At 41.3% G+C, this 17,820-nt stretch overlaps 1 protein-coding gene across 4 annotated transcripts in view; it reads left to right on the top strand.

Moving 5' to 3' along the window:
- Window positions 1-2,531: 2,531 nt before the first annotated feature.
- Window positions 2,532-17,820, top strand: part of LOC128688634 (uncharacterized) — a 41,861-nt gene continuing 26,572 nt past the window's right edge. Inside the window, exon 1 of one of the 4 annotated variants that reach the window (XM_053776551.2) lies at window positions 2,532-2,687. The gene's annotated coding sequence lies outside the window, so the exon portion shown is untranslated. Of the gene's footprint in view, window positions 2,688-2,811; window positions 2,913-17,820 lie in introns of those variants that run through there. The other 3 variants (XM_053776552.2, XM_053776553.2, XM_053776554.2) reach the window with 3 other exon arrangements.

Below are 17,820 nucleotides of genomic sequence, written 5' to 3'. Positions count from 1 at the left end.
GTTGTTCCTAAAGTCCCACATCTCTCCGAGGTACATCAATATCAGTAAGTATAATCTGTAATAGATGTGTCAGAGTTCTTCCCAGTTATGTGGGTGAAAGTTAATTTAAGAATGTATTTGTAAAATTGTAAAAAATCATCCACATAATTTCTCACACTGATCCTCATCCACTTCAATTCTCCACATTAACTTCATGTCGTCTGCAAACAGGGACACCTCTGAATCTATCCCTACCGTCTTGTCATTCACATATACCAGAAATAGCACTGGCCCTAGAATTGACCCTTGGGAAAACCCGCTCGTCACAGGCGCCCACTCTGACACTTCGTCCTGTACCATCATTCGTTGTTTCCTTTCTGTCAGGTATTCGCTGATCCATTGCAGTGCTTTTCCTGTTTTTTTCCTGCTCCTTTAGCTTTTGCACCAATCTCTTGTGCGAAACTGTTGAAAGCCTTCTTATAGTCCAAGAAAATGCAGTCTACCTACCCCTTTTTCTCCTGCCTCTGTGTGTGTACTCACCTAATTGTGATCGTAGGGGTCGATTTACAGCTCCTGCCCCCGCCTCTTCATTGGTCGCTACTAGGTCCGCTCTGCTTCAAGAACCTTATTTTACCAGTAAATCACTTGCCACATTATTCCACTTCTGACAACTCTATGACTGAAGAAATACTTCCTAACATCCCCGTGACTCATCTGAGCCTTTAACTTCCAGTTGTAACCCTTTGTTTCTGTGTCCCTTCTCTAGAACATCCTGTCCCTATCCACCCTGTCAGTTCCCCTCAGTATCTTCTCTTATGTCATTATCATGTCTTCCCTATCCCTCCTCTCGTTCAGTGTCGTCAGGTCGATTTCCCTTAACCTCTGTCTCTGTCCGTGTCATAATGTGAAAAAAAAATGCCCAATGTATATTACGATCGTATTTGTTGTTTACCTGGAGTTTACCTGGAGAGAGTTTCGGGGGTCAATGCCCCCGCGGCCCGGTCTGTGACCAGGCCTCCTGGTGGATCAGCGCCTGATCAACCAGGCTGTTGCTGCTGGCTGCACGCAAACCAACGTACGAGCCACAGCCCGGCTGATCAGGAACTGACTTTAGGTGCTTGTCCAGTGCCAGCTTGAAGACTGCCAGGGGTCTGTTGGTAATCCCCCTTATGTGTGCTGGGAGGCAGTTGAACAGTCTCGGGCCCCTGACACTTATTGTATGGTCTCTTAACGTGCTAGTGACACCCCTGCTTTTCATTGGGGGGATGGTGCATCGTCTGCCAAGTCTTTTGCTTTCGTAGTGAGTGATTTTCGTGTGCAAGTTCGGTACTAGTCCCTCTAGGATTTTCCAGGTGTATATAATCATGTATCTCTCCCTCCTGCGTTCCAGGGAATACAGGTTTAGAAACCTCAAGCGCTCCCAGTAATTGAGGTGTTTTATCTCCGTTATGCGCGCCGTGAAAGTTCTCTGTACATTTTCTAGGTCGGCAATTTCACCTGCCTTGAAAGGTGCTGTTAGAGTGCAGCAATATTCCAGCCTAGATAGAACAAGTGACCTTATTTTCTTATACATTTTTTATTGTGCGGATGTGAGCCTTTGGGGCTTATGTCAATATATTATTCTAAATTAATAATAAAAAATAATTATTGATCCCCGTGATTAATGTAACTCATTACAATTGTAACCAGATATCAACATGTGGTAGTTCATTACGACTTGAACTTGTTAAGCTATCAAAACTTTTTGGCCCAGTTCTTAGACCCATTATGTGCCTCTAATCTTTTGACTACTAGTTACACTCATGGATAGACACTTATGCAACATATGGGGATCTTCATTGAAGAAACGTTTCGCCACACAGTGGCTGCATCAGTCCAATACAAAGCAGAAAGGTAATCAGTCCCTCAGCCTGGAATCGATGTGTTCAGTACATCAGTCTTGTAGAAAGTAAAGCATATGGCCGAAGACCTACGTACATTAGTGAATGGTTCCACTGTGATCCCGCCTCCTCCTGCTTCCACTCACCTGACTACAGTATATAAGCCACTTATCCGGCCATATGCTGTACTTTCTACAAGAGTGATGGACCGAACACATCGATTCCAGACTGAGGGACTGATTACCTCAAACTCCTATCCTTACACCTCTCTGCTTTGCACTGGACAGATGAAGCCATTCATCACACATGGATATGGACAGCATAATAATGATATTAAACTAATGAAAACAAACCAGGAACTCTGTGTCTCAGATAATATTGAGTTTTAAATTCCAAATCAGTTATCTGAGTATGTCATTAGTTTAGCATTTATGTCTGTATATTCAGTTACCCGCAATCGATAATGTTAATATGGATTTTTTTTTGCAACTTATGTCTTATGTTCCCATTTAAAAAAAAATGCTTGTAACTGTATAACGTTAACTCTCTGGACATACGTTATAATATATACCCATGCTATATAACAACAAAAGATGTAATTTGAACGTATCAGAGCAAGTTTATATGAAAAAAAAGGCATATTTTGAATCCATAGTAGGCGCCAGGTGACGTCAGTCTCGCAGGTTCTCGCTCAGCGCGAGACAACATCAGTGGCAGCCCAGTTTTGGTTTGTGTGCGTTGTGGGATGAAATATTTCTCCTCTTTTCAGCGGATTTACCCTCCATAGGTGGATTCCTCTGCTAGGAAGACGTCGAGGGGCATTAACCCGTAAGTATCCAGTAAAATAAAAGGATGTTGGAAACCGTTCTCTGTATTTTTTGTGTGAAAATGGGAAATGTTTTGAAGGGAGAGAGACTGGGATTCCTGACGACGGCGACGCCTGCCCAAAATGTCCATTACAGTGTGTCTATTGATTTTCAAGCTTCTAGGTCATGTTTTGGCTTAGTTACATTGGTATCCTGGTAATTTAGGATGTATAGATAACGTGTGCAGGTGAATGTAGCTTTCACATGTCTGTTTGTTTACTTTAATTTGGGATTTAAGGAGAACGGGAAACGAAGTTGTGAATTTTTCTTTCATTAAGCAAATGATCGAGAATGGGAACTTTAAGAAAATAAATGTTGTATTTTAACGTTGTGATAGTCGTGTAAGATCTCTTTCAGGTAATTAAAAGCTTTAATATACCGTAGGCTATAAGCAGAAACGCAAAAAAGGCCCAGAAAAGGAGAAACTAAGCGATAATAGACAATAAAATATTGTGCTGGGGAGAACGGTGGATAAGAAAGAAAATGGCGACCTCCTCCCCCCTAGGATATGATTTACGGGTAATGTAAATAAAATGGTATTACCCAGACTGAATCTTTCAGATTTGCACTCTATTAAAAGTTGAAGCCGATACTTTTAGTACGTTAATGAACAGCAGCTAAGACATTAAAAACCCTATTTATTTCCTAAACCGATACATTTTAAGGATTTTTCCTGTATATTTGTTATGATGTTTTGTGTTATAATTTTCACTGGATGAAGTGCAAGGCAAACGGTAACACTTTTAACCACCTGTCGAGTAGCAGATTTATTTGGCTAGTGTTTTCACTCTGTTGTAATGCCTTTCATATTTTTGTTCACTTAACAAATATATACCTTATCGCTTACCTTATCCTTAGCTTTATTTTATGCAGCCAGAAGCCTAGACATAACAATCTACATATGCTTTGGGAAAGGGGAAAGTTCTTTTGAGGCGAGGCTGTACATAAATTATTACTAGTTACTTTTTCATTACCTATTTGTGTCAGGTGAAGTCATCAAATTTCCAAGTCTTCAACGTCAGCAGGTTATCCAGCCAGCAGGCTCAGTGACTTCATAAACTCGAGACACCAATTTTCAACAGCATAATTTAGGTTAGGTAATGTTATATTAGGGCAGTGGTTGCTGATAATTTTATGAAATTTGTATATGGGAGAACTTTTTGCCTGTATGAGTATATTGTGGACTTCTTACTGATCAGTGACTTGGTAGTGTCAGTGAGATCACTGGAACTGTATTCTGTTATATGCTTAGCTATATTTTCTACAATGGTCTTGATGGCTGACAATTGCTATATCCACATATATAGTGCATCATGTAGATTTAACCTAAGATGACCCAGTTAAGTTAGTGTGATTTACAGTATTTCCATTTGTTTATGATACTTACAGGTTTTCTTTATCTATCCTTTTTTTGTTTATTAAGGTTAGTATTATCCAAAGGTAGTATAGAACATATATGGCCCCCAAGACAGATTCCTTGATGCCAGTGAGGGGTTCTTGATCCAAGAATTAGGACCTGACCTCGTGGCTTGGTAGGCAACACTCGCCTCACATACTTAGTGTCCATGGTTCAATCCCCAGCAAGGTTGGAAACATTGGGCATGTTTCTTACACCTGCTGTCCCCATTCATCTAGCAAGTAAATAGATACATAGGTGTTAGCTGAATGGTGTGGGTCGCATCCTGAGGGACTCCAATGGAAATAAGGTACAGTCTTCGATGACGCACTGACTTTCTTGGGTTATCCTGGGTGGCTAACCCTCTGGGTTAAAAAATCTGAGCAAAATCTTATCTAGCACAGTTGCTTCCCATTCCCTGGGCACTGTATAACCCCTGTAGGTTTAGTGCTCCCTCATGACTAATAATAAGCTCAGTCACACATATAAGCAATTTGTATTCATATTTGTATCATAATTATAGTACACCTACCATCCGACTTACGACCTGCTCGAGATACGTCCACTCGACTTACGACCGTGCATCTGGCAGCTGGGCTGGGCCGGCTGATGCACACTGCTGTACAGTATTTGACGATACTCGCGGCGGAAATGCGTCATGCAGGCAGCATCAGTCTGAGTAACCCTGCCCTATCAGCAGCATCATACTGTATTAACTGTACTAACTGGACAGTAAATTTCACCATGGCCCCTAAGATGAAGTCTGAATCTTGCACTGGAGATTGTGGCAAGAAAGGCTCTTACTCTTGAACTCTATTTGTTTTCACTGTTGCACATAAACATGTCTGTATCTGTCTGCCTGTATCTCTGTGTGTCTGTTTATCTGTTTACCTGTTTGTCTGTCTTTACGTCTACCAGTGTGTCTGTCTTTACATCTACCTGTGTGTCTGTCTTTACGTCTACCAGTGTGTCTGTCTTTACGTCTACCTGTGTGTCTGTCTTTACGTCTACCTGTGTGTCTGTCTTTACGTCTACCTGCGTGTCTGTCTTTACATCTACCTGCGTGTCTGTCTTTACGTCTACCTGCGTGTCTGTTTTTATGTCTACCTGTGTGTGTCTGTCTACCTGTGTGTCTGTCTGTCTACCTGTGTGTGTCTTTCTGTCTGCTTGTCTGTCTCAGAGCCACTCATTAAGAGTGTAATTGATCTCGAAGATGCCATATTAATAATGATAATAACACAATAATAATCACTGAGGCGCATTAATTGCGTATAAAACGTTAATATAGACATTTTGCTTAATCCATCTATGATTTTTTTTTCAAAATTATATAATACAGTAGAACCTCAAAAATCGAACTTAATCCATTCCAGGAGCTAGTTCTAAATTCGAAAAGTCGGAAATTCGATTCAATATTTCCCATAAGAAATAATGGAAATACAATTAGTCCGTTCCAGAAACCCAAAAATATTCACACAAAAAATACATTTTATAGAGATTAATTACAGTTTTACATACAACAAATACTTTAGTTTTTAATTATGTATAGTAATACATATAAAATAACATTTTTACTTACCTTTATTGAAGATTGGGGATGGCATCTGGAAGATAGGGAGGAGGAGAGAGGGAGTTGGGGTTAGTGTTTGGAAGGAGAATCCCCCTCCATGAGGACTTCAGGTAAAGCCCTCTCTGGGGTTACTTCCCTTCTCTGTCTTTTAATGCCACTAGAACCAGCTTGAGAGTCACTGGACCCCTGTCTCACAAAATAACTGTCCACAGTCCTGTTTCTGGCGCCTCTTTAACATTTCCCTAAAATGGGACATGGTTCTGTCACTGAACTTGTTGCAAAGATGGCTTGTTTCAGCTTGCTCAGGGTGGTACTTCTGCACAAACATTTGGACATCATTCCACTTGGCACAAATCTCCTTGATCTTTGAAGAAGGCACCTCATCCACTCCCTCTTCCTCCTCCTCTGAAGCAAGTTCCTCAGCTGTGGTCTGATACTGCTCCAGATGAAGCTCTTGCAGCTCTTCAGTGGTTAGCTCTTCCCTGTGGTCCTCCACCAACTCTTCCACATCCTCGCCACTCACCTCCAACCCCAGGGTGTTCCCCAATGCCACAATAGTCCACAACAGGCAGAGAGTGAGCCGGGTCAGGGTCAGCCTCAAACCCTTCAAAATCCCTCTTTTGGACACAATCTGGCCACAAATGTCTCCAAGCAGAGTTCAAAGTCCTTACCTATAAGGCTTATGGAGTTGTAGATGTTGAAGTGATTCCTCCAGAACTCTCTTAGGGTCAACTTAGTGTCTGTGGTCACTTCAAAGCACTTTTCAAACACTGCTTTTGTGTAGAGTTATTTGAAGTTAGAAATGACCTGCTGGTCAATGGGCTGGAGGAGAGGAGTGGTGTTAGGAGGCAAGAACTACACTTTTATAAAACTGAAGTCCTTAGACAAGAGGTCTAATAAGTGTGGAAGATGAGCAGGAGCATTGTCCATTAACAGGAGGCACTTGAGTGGCAATTTCTTTTCCTGGGGGTATTTTTTCACACTGGGGCCAAACACTTCATAGACCCACTCTTTGAAAATTTGTCTTGTGACCCATGCCTTATGATTAGCTTTCGACAAGACACTTAACTTGTTCTTAAAGACATTGTTTTTCTTAAACACACTGGGATTTTCTGAATGATACACAAGTAAAGGCTTCACTTTAAAATCGCCACTAGCATTAGCACAGAATAAGAGTAAGCCTGTCTTTCATAGGCTTGTGTCCTGGCAGTGCCTTTTCCTCCTGTGTGATGAAGGTCCTTTTTGGCATTTTCTTCCAAAACAAGCCTGTTTTGTCACAAACACTTGTTCAGGTTTGAATTCTTCACTGTCTATGTACCCCTTAAACTCCTGTACAAACTTCTCAGCCGCCCGTTTGTCTGAACTGGCTGCCTCACCATGTCGTACAACATTGTGTATGCCACTACGCTTCTTAAATCTGTCAAACCAGCCTCTGCTGGCCTTCAATTCACTATCAGCACTGGTTCCAGGAGTTTTCTGTACCAGATTGGCATGCAACTTCCTTGCCTTTTCGCAAATAATCGTCTCTGAAACACTATCACCTGCAATCTCTTTTATCCTTGATCCACACCAGCAACAACTTCTCAACCTCTTCAACTATTTGTGGTCTTTTTTTGGTTAGCATATTAACACCTTTTGCAACATCAGCTTCCTTGATTTGTTTTTTCTTTGACAGGATAGAACCGATGGTCGACTTGTTTTTCCCATACATCCTGGCAAGCTCAACAAGTCTTACACCACCCTCATACTTCTGTATTATTTTCTTCTTCACATCTATGGTGTTTCTCACTTTCTTTACCACAGGGGTACTTTGGACCCATGGCAGCTTATTTCACAGTCCCACAAGCACTAAACACAACTAAATAATCGTAAAATATGTGAATGAGAGCGCAGGCTAATGTTCACTCAAGCATAAACAAAGCTAGACTGCTCATGGCGCCTGCGGGGGACGCAGACAGAGCGGGCTGGCAGACAGGTCCCATACCCGGCGGTCCGAAATTAGGAGCACGTTTGATAATAGGGACACAGTTTGTCCGAAAAAATGGTCCTATTTTCGAAACGTTCGATATGTGATACGTTCGATTTTTGAGGTTCCACTGTAAACATGCTACATAACATATAAACATATGAATTAACAAATATGAGATGTTTTTCTGGTCGGCTTGACAGTGAACAAAAACCATTCGTGTCTGGGCTGGCAACAACAACAACAACGTTTGTTTACATAACTCGTGAACCTTCTACACACTCATTCTCTCTCTCGTTTATTCATTTAATCTTGTTTACTCACCTCACTTTACATTAAGACTACAGATATTTTAAGGTAAGTAATGAGTGGACATGATTATTATATTATTATAAAAGTAAATTATGGTAAAAAGAATGAAATAATGATTGTACATTACATTACAGTATAATGTAGGTAGTTTATATACGAAACGTTTGACATTATGCCCTACTCAGTATGTCGGCAATTTTCAAAGGTTCGACTTACGTCCATTTTGACTTACGACCGGTTGGTCGGAACCAAGCTTGGTCGTAAGTCGGATGGTACCTGTACTTAGTCTTTATATTTACTAAAATATTATGACATCCTTGGATATTGTTTCTGACAAAGTTGCTGTGTTTTCACTTTACTAGTGTCAATGTGTTATCCAGACAACAGGTTCTGTGACTCGCTAAACTATAACCATGAGTTATCCAATATCATTGTTCAGGTTTGTTTAAGGCTAGGTTATGTCAAGAGTTTCAGCCAAGTAAAAAGTTCATTACCTCAAGGCACTGTCCTAGCACCTTTACTGTTTCTTATTGTTATAGCAGACAGATAAAAGTGCTAATCACAGTTTCACATCATCCTTTGAGGACAATACCAAAATAAGTATGAAAGTTGCCTCAATATCAAATACAGAAACATTAAATATCAGCAAGGCCTTCCTGCAGGCAATAAAAATAACACAAGATTCATTTATGACAATATTCAATTTAGATATGGGAAGATTGAAGGGCTCACATTGTGAATATAATTAGAAGCTAGGTTGGTGAGCATATCAAAAGGGGCCATTTTTGCCTAATAAATTTAATTATTTTTAGTACTGTACTTTTATTTAAGACAATTGACCATGATAAAGAATACTTATACGTACAGTGGACCCCCGAGTTTCGTGATTAATCCGTTCCAGAGAGCCCACCAAAGGTCGAAATTCATGAAACTCGAAACCATTTTCCCCATAAGAAATACGTAATGGAATAAAATTAATCCGTTCCAGACACCCAAAAATATTAAAATAATTTTTTTTTTTCAAATTAAATAAAGATTTACATAATGAAAACAATCAGAAATCAAGTACATACATGCATTTAAAATAAATAATAACAACATTACACTTACCTTTACTGAAGACTTCTGGGTGGATGGAAGACGGGAGGAGGTGATAGGAGGAAGGTGTACACTATTGTTTGGGAGAATCTCCTTCCATTAGGACTTTAGGTAGCAAGTCCTTATCTGGGGTTACTTCCCTTCTTATTTTAATGCCACTGGGAACAACTTGAGAGTCACTAGACCCCTGGAGCACAAAATATCTATCCAGAGAGGTCTTTTTCTGGCGTTTCTTTAAGATTTCCCTGAAGCGGGACACAACACTGTCATTGTACATGTTGCAGATATGGCTTGTTTCAGCTTGGTCAGGGTGATACTTTTCAACAAAACTTTGCAACTCATTCCACATTCCACACATGTCCTTAATCACTAAAGAAGGCATCTCATCCACTCCTTCTTCCTCCTCCTCTGCAGCAAGTTCCTCGGCTGTGGTCTGATGCTGTTCCAGTTGAAGCTCTTGCAGTTCGTCAGTGGTTAGCTCTTCCCTGTGGTCCTCCACCAACTCTTCCACATCCCTGTCACTCACTTTATTTACCAAAGGGCTTGCACTAGCTTTCCTTGGGTCCATGATGACTGACTTAGCAGTTGCAAGCACAAAAAACAATGGATTATTATGAAATGTATTGTATGAACCCGCGGGGTGATGGTCACATGTTGGTAAACAATGGCACACTGAGCGAGAATGGCATGGGAGACTGGCTTTGTGTGTGCGGTGACGGGTGGACGAGTACCGGATGGTCGCCGAAACACGAATTTTTTCACAAAACTCGAGGCCAAATTTTTCCAAAAAAACTCGCCGAAGGTCAAATTTCACAAAAGTCGAGGCTGCCGAAACTCGAGGGTCCACTGTACTTGGATTTCAGTAAGGTTTTCATAAGAGTCCTGCACAGAAAACTTGAAAGTGGCAGCACATAGTATTGAAGGAGAATTCAATCATGGATCAAGGCCAGGTTGAAAAATGGACAGCAGACAGTTTGTATAAAGAGGGTGATATCACAAGTGACATTCCACAAGGATCAGTTTTGGGCTTCTTGTTATTCGTATGAGTTTTATTAAAAGTGGTTATGAATAAGTGACACAAATTTGCTGAGAACACAAAAATAGGCCAAGAAATAAATGCAGAGGAATGTACCATTGATCTTCAGAATGATTTAAACAAGTTGATGGTGTGGTCAGAAAAGTGGCAGATAAAGTGCACTGTGCATCAAACTTGCCAAGACAAGTTTCTTTCTCACTTAAGTGCAGTATGGAAAAGTGCCAGATCCTAATCATTGGGAATAAATATAACTTGCAGTTAGCTATAAACTAAATTGTGTATTGGTACAGTGGACCCTCAGTTATCGGCCGTAATTCGTTCCAGAAGGTCGGTCTGAAAGTGAAATGGCCTAAAACCGAAATAATATTTCCCATAAGAATTAATGTAAATACGTACAGTTAATCCGTTCCAGACACCCAAAAATATTAACAAAAAAATACATTTTTTGAAAATTAATTATAGTTTTACATACACAAAACAATGAGAACTAAATAAAATAAATAAGCGAATATTTAAATCACCATTACATACCTTTACTGAAGACTCTTTTTGGCTTATGGAAGACAAAGAGGAGGAGAGAGGGAATCCCCCTCCATAAGGACTTCAGATATCAAAGCCCTCTCTGGGGTTACTTCCTTCCCTGCCTGCTACACTTCCTGCCTCCCTTCCACACTCCCTCCCTCCCTTCCACACTCCCTCCCTCCCTGCTGCACTCACTCCCTCCCTCCCTGCTACACTCACTCCCTCCCTGCTACACTCCTTCCCTCCCTACTACACTCCCTCCCTCCCTACTACACTCCCTCCCTCCCTGCTACACTCCCTCCCTCCCTGCTACACTCCCTCCCTCCCTGCTACACTCCCTCCCTGCCTGCTACACTCCCTCCCTCCCTGCTACACTCCCTCCCTCCCTGCTACACTCCCTGCCTCCAAGCTACACTCCCTGCCTCCCACCTACACCCCTTGCCTCCCTGCTACACTCCCTGCCTCCCAGCTACACTCCCTGCACCCCTGCTACACTTCTTCCCTCCCTGCTACACTCCCTGCCTCCAAGCTTCACTCCCTACCTCCCAGCTACACCCCTTGCCTCCCTGCTACACTCCCTCCCTGCTACACTCACTGCCTCCTTGGTGTACTTGCCTGCTACACTTCCTGCCTCCCTTCCACACTCCCTGTTTCCCTGCCTCCCACACTCCCTGATTCCTTGCTACACTCCCTTCATGCTACACTCACCACCACTTTCATACTTTTCAACAGTTTTTCTTAACCCTTTGACTGTTTACGTCATATATATATGTCTTACGCGCCACTGTTTCTGATGTATTTATACACGTAAATTTTAGCGGCTTCAAATCAAGCAGGAGAAAGCTGGTAGGCCCACATGGGTCTGTGTGGTCAGTGTGCACCACATAAAAAAAATCCTGCAGCACGCAGTGCATAATGAGAAAAAGAAACTGACTTTTTTTTTTTATTAAAACTCCAACTTTGAGGTGTATTTTTGTATAGTATTTATCGTTGTATTCTTGTTTTCATTGTCTCAGGTGATAAAATGGAAAGCATATTACAGAAATAAAGATGATTTTCATTACTTTCACGATGAAAACGACCTTGAAATTGAGCTCAAAGTAGCGGAAATGTTCGATTTTTACCAATGTTCAGGATTAAGCAAATTACACCACACGTCCAATACACGTCAACTGGGGGGTCTAATATTCTTTCACTAGTGCACTGATATTATTTATACCATTTTCACAATAATGCAGTAGTCTGCATAACAAAATTTTGTATTTTTTGTATGAAAAAAAATAAAAATAGAAAGCAATAGTAATATAAGAGGGGCCTAGAGACGTGACTAATGAACAAAGGATATGTTATTTTAGTGCCAAGAATGTCTACATTGTTTATTCTGGACGCTATTTTGAAATTGGCATCATTTTTAATTTGCGTGAAATTGGCCAAATTGCCAATTTCTGACCACTTTATTGGGTAGTTCAAATCAGTAAATGGGCGGTTTCTTGTACTCATCTGATAGAAAAAAATGGAGTTCTAAAGAAATAGCTATGAGTTTGGTCAACTGGAACAACGGAATTGGCCAAAAACAGGGCTCAAAGTCGGCGAAATTACCGATGCGTATATGTCGCTGAGACTGCTAACTTCGCAGGAGCATAATTCCGTGAGTTTCCGACCAAATTTCGTACTTTTGGTGTCATTACCATCGGGAAAGGATTCTCTATCATTTCATAAGAAAAAAACATTTTTTTTTCCAAAACTTTTGCGACATAGAATGACAGTTTTAGAAAGGGGCTTGTGACAGTCAAAGGGTTAAATTCCATTGCGTTTCTCACTTTCTTTACCAAAGAAACTTTACTAGGCACTTCCTTTGGGCCCATGGTTGCTTATTTTGCAGTTGCAATCAATCAATAACCATAAAAAACAATTGATTATAGCGAAATGTTTGGATGAATGAGTGGAAGCTTCCTCACCCTCCCAGAAACACAGCTAGACTGACTCACGAACGCGTGAGAGGCTGACAGGCCTGCGGGTTGATGTGTCCCATATGGCCGATATGCAAAATAATGGCCAATAACCAAAAGCCGAAAAACCGGCTGATAAGCAAGTTGGCTGATAAGCAGAATGGCCCATAACCGAGGGTCCACTGTACATATATGGAACTTGAGTTAGGAGTTAGGGTAGGCAGAAATCTAAAGCCAAGGCAGCAGTGCCTTAGCATTTGTTACAAGGCTTACAGATTATTGTATTTGTTTGGCTGTTAATTGATTGTACACGTTTCGAAATAAAGATACCTAACTGTTGCATATGTGTCTTACCTAACAACCTGTCGGTATTTTATACCATTTTAATGTTCATTGTACACTGTACTGATTACACAAGTCATTAAGGGTGCATATAACCAATTTACCACAAGGCAAGAATACTTTAATCCCTAATATAGGGACTACCCCATTCACTATCTTTTAAGATGAGATGATATTTGTTCGGATTTTTAACCTGGAGGGTTAACCACCCAGGATAACCCAAGAAAATCAGTGTGTCATCAAGGACTGTCTTACTTCCACTGAGGCCCTTCAGAATCTTGTCCCCCAGGATGCAACCTACACCAGCTGACTAACACCCAAGTACCTACTTACTGCTGGGTGAGCAGGGACAGCAGGTGTAAGGAAACACGCCCAACATTATCCACATGGCTGGGGATTCAACCACACACACATTGTGTGTGAGGTGAGAGTGTTGCCTACCGAGTCATGATAGATATACAATATTGACATCCTCAAATGTGCTGTGAGCAGTAAATTTTGGCATAGACATGAGAGAACGGTTCTGTACTTATATCTTTGATACACCTTTCATGAGTTCTGAGCGTTTTTCCTACTCCTAGAGCCTGGCCTTGGGCCAGGATTGTCTGGTGCTTGTCTGGTCAACTAGATTTGATGCTGGTGGCCAGCTGACCCACATATCCATCACAGCCTAGTTGATCTGGCACCTGGTGAATGGTGAGTGTGCACAGTATAAAAGAAAAATCTGGCCCCAAGCAGTACATGATGGGAAAACCAAACCTCTGACCATGTGTTTGGCATGCATAACTGAGATAAAACACCTCAATTACTCCTGGAATGCAGGTGGGAGAGATACATGATTATATGCACCTGGAAAATCCTAGAGGGACTAGTACCAAACTTGCAAGCGAAAATCACTCTGCGAAAGCAAAAGACTCGGCAGATGATGCAGCATCCCCCCAATGAAAAGCAGGGGTGTCACTAGCACGTTAAGAAACAACACAATAAGTGTCAGGGACCCAAGACTATTCAACTGCCTCCTAGCATACATAAGGGGGATTACCAATAGACCCCTGGCTGTCTTCAAGCAGGCACTGGACAAGCACCTGAAGTTGGTACCTGACCAGCCGGGCTGTGGCTCGTATGTCGGATTGCGTGCAGCCAGCAGTAACAGCCTGGTTGATCAGGCCCTGATCCACCATAAGGCATGGTCACAGTCGGGTCACGGGGGCGTTGACCCCCGGAACTCTCTCCAGGTAAACTCCAGGTGTTTTCTAGGATGGTTATTATGGTTTTATTGGTTGTTTCTTGGTATCAGTTTGAGGATCAGAAGTTGCTTGAAAAAGGCATCAAAGTAGTGGAAATGTTATATTTTTGAAGAATTTTCTGAGGAAGGGTAATGCCTTCCCATGCCTCCCCTCTGATCTGTTTCACGGGTTTTTTACTAGGTCTGTTTCAATTAATGGGACACCGTAAACCATGACCTATCATTCTTGGTTATGCTTTATTAATCTGAGAAATAGGGTAAAACTGATTTTTTTTAGAGAGAGAGAGATGGAAACAAAATGGAGGGCAAGTGTAATTATAGGAGAGGCCTGGAAATGTGATTAATGAAGAGAGGATGGTTTGCTGAAATGTCCACAGGGGTTATTTTTGGATTCTGTTTTTAAATTGGAATTTGTTGAATTTTGTGTACAATTGGCACTTTAGAGTTGTTCTGATAGTTAAATGGGCAAAATTGCTAAGAATTTGGTTGAATTCAGCAGTGGAATGGGCTTAAAATAGAACTCGAAGTGGGTGAAAATGTAAATACAGTGGACCCCCGGTTAACGAACTTTTTTCATTCCAGTAGTATGTTCAGGTGCCAGTACTGACCGAATTTTTTCCCATAAGGAATATTGTGAAGTAGATTAGTCCATTTCAGACCCCCAAACATACACGTACAAACGCACTTACATAAATACACTTACATAATTGGACGCATTTGGAGGTGATCGTTAAGCGGGGGTCCACTGTATGTACATAAATTGCACCAAGACTACCAACTTTGTGCATGCATAATTCCACAAGTTTTCCATCAGATTTCATATTTTTGGTGTCATCACCTTCAGAAAAACATTCTCTACCATTTCTAAAGAGAAAAAATATTTTTTAAACCCCAGTGTTGTCAGTACGTACTGCTAACCCTTTCACTGTCTTGCATAGATCTGCGTTATTGGTGATAGCATCGCTCATATGCAGTGCTAGTCACGGCATTATGCTGCCCCTCCCCCACACACATACCAAAACACAAACACACACCATGAAAGGTTATAATATATATATTTACAACTTACTGAGGTTTTAATACTTGGTGCTGCGTCCTTATGCTTAATCACTTCCCTCAGCCGTGTAGGAAGACTCACAAATTCTTGAGGGTTTGGGGAGGTATATTTTTCCATGCCTCATGTAGAGGAGCCTCCAGCAGCGAGATGGAACTGATATCCTTGCCCAGTAAGTTCATTTCACTATTGACCAGAGGTTCTCAATAGGGTTTAGGTCTGGGGATTTGCTCAGCCAGTCATCAAAGAACTTCACTTCACAGTCCTTAAGCCACTGAACTGCAGATTTGGCGGTATGACATGGTTCACCATCCTGCACAAAAACCGTAGCCCTACACTTGTCTAACGCCTCAGGGAAATTGTCACACAATAACTCCAGGTAATTATACTGGTTCATATACTGTACTGGTTTTTGGGAAGCACAATGAGTTCACCAGCACTCTGAGCACTGACACCCCCCCAAACCATGAACGAGTCTTGGTGTTTGGTGGTTCCACAGGTGTAGCATGGGTCTAGCAGGTCACTACCTCTCGGCTGGTACACGTCCCCCATGGTTACAGGTGACAGTGAAGGTTGCTTCATCACTCCAAAGTACTTCAGACCACTGTTGAGGATTCCAGTGAAGATATTTCTTTGCATAATCCAGCCTACGTTTCTTCTCTGGCTTGGAGAGGATCGGTTTCTTAGCCTGGCAGTGACTACTGTAGCCCAGTTCTGACACACATCTGTTAACAGTTCTTACAGACACCTCTGAGAGAAGATGTGGGTTCTGTTCTTTCAATTCTCTAGCAGTTTTCTTAGATGTACTCTCTAACTGCTGCTTTAACACAGCTAATGTATGAATAGATGTCTTCTTCAAGGGGCCAGGCTGAGGTTTGGCAGATGGTAACTTGGCACCGCCACCAGGCTTGAAACGCTGCACCCAGTTCCTCACTGAATGCTCACACACACCAACATTCTCTACTGTTTCTTTTATCTGTTGCCCAGCTTTGTGAAGCCCTATGATTTGAGCTATGGTTTCAGGTGTTAACCCTTTCAGGGTTTCGGCCGTATTAGTACGGCTTACACGCCAGTGTCCATAATGTACTAGTACTCATAAATTCTAGCGCCTTCAAATCTAGTGAGAGTAAGCTGGTAGGCCTACATATGAAAGAATGGGTCTATGTGGTCAGTGTGTTCAGTATAAAAAAAATCCTGCAGCACACAGTGCGTAATGAGAAAAAGAAAAACTTTGACCGTGTTTTTGGATTAAAACAGCGACTTTGCACTATATTTTCATTTGGTATTTATTGTTGTATTCTAGTTTTCCTGGTCTCATTGTATAGAATGGAAGACACATTACAGAAATTGAGATGATTTTGACTGGTTTTACAATGAAAAGTACCTTGAAATTGAGCTCAAAGTAGCAGAAATGTTCGATTTTTACCAAAGTTCAAAAGTAAACAAATCATGCTAAGCGTCCAATACACGTCAACTGGCGAGTCTAATATTCTTTCACAAGTGCGCCGATATTATTTATACCATTTCTACACTAATGCAGTAGTCTGCCTAACAGTAAATCTTATTTTTTTTTATGTGAGAATACAAATTTAAAGTGGAAAGCAAAAGAAATGTAAGAGGGGCCTGGGGACGTGACTAATGAACAGAGGAAATGTTATTTTAGTGCCAGGAATGTCTTTCTTGTTTATTCTGGACCCTATTTGGAAATTGGCATCTTTTGAAATTTGTGTGAAATTGGCAAAATTGCTAAATTCTGACCACTGTATTGGATAGTTGAAATCGGTAAATTGGTGGTTTCTTGTACTCATTCGATAGAAAAAATGGAGTTCTAGTGAAATAGTTATGATTTTTGTCGATTAGTACATTGCAGTTGGCCGAAAATAGGGCTCAAATTGGGCAAAATCGCCGATGCGTAAACATCATCGAGACCGCTAACTTCGCAAGAGCATAATTCCGTAAATTTTCCATCAAATTTCATAATTTTGGTGTCATTATGATCGGGAAAAGATTCTCTATCTTTTCATGAGAAGAAAAATAATTTTTCTTTTTTTAAATTTGGGGGACCCTGAGAACAAGTCTCTGAGAGGGCCTGTGGACCCTGAAAGGGTTAAAGACTTCCTTTTACCCATAATCAAACATGTATAGCCCCAAAACCAAAGGGAACACTGGACAAAAGATGGGGCGGATGAGAGACTAAAGTGCAACACTTACTCTCATCACGGCAGCCACGTGAGCACTGAGGAGTCACTGTGGAGTGTGGCGGCAGACCATGATGCCATGCTAACGGCTGCTATCCAGCATAATGCACTGATGAAAAAAAGACCTTCCTGTATGGTAGGCCTTTGATTTTTGTCACAGATCTCATTTTGTTGGTCAGGAGCCCTGCACATATATGTTTGTACTTCAATTACGTTGTGATCTAAGTGCAATGGCTGAAGTTGCTATATTTCGTACTAGATCATCATTATTAGTGAAGAAAAGGTCAAGTGTATTTTTCAGTCTTGTTAGCTCCATTATTTGCTATTTGCTGGCTTAACCCTTTGACTGTCGCAACCCCCAATCTTGAGGTGTCTCCTGGTGTCGCAAAATTTAAAAAAAAAAAAA

Source organism: Cherax quadricarinatus, chromosome 13, assembly GCF_038502225.1.
Source record: "Cherax quadricarinatus isolate ZL_2023a chromosome 13, ASM3850222v1, whole genome shotgun sequence".
Lineage (NCBI taxonomy): Eukaryota > Metazoa > Arthropoda > Malacostraca > Decapoda > Parastacidae > Cherax > Cherax quadricarinatus.
Note: the sequence above shows the minus strand (reverse complement) of the source record. Positions and strands in the feature narration are given on the sequence as shown.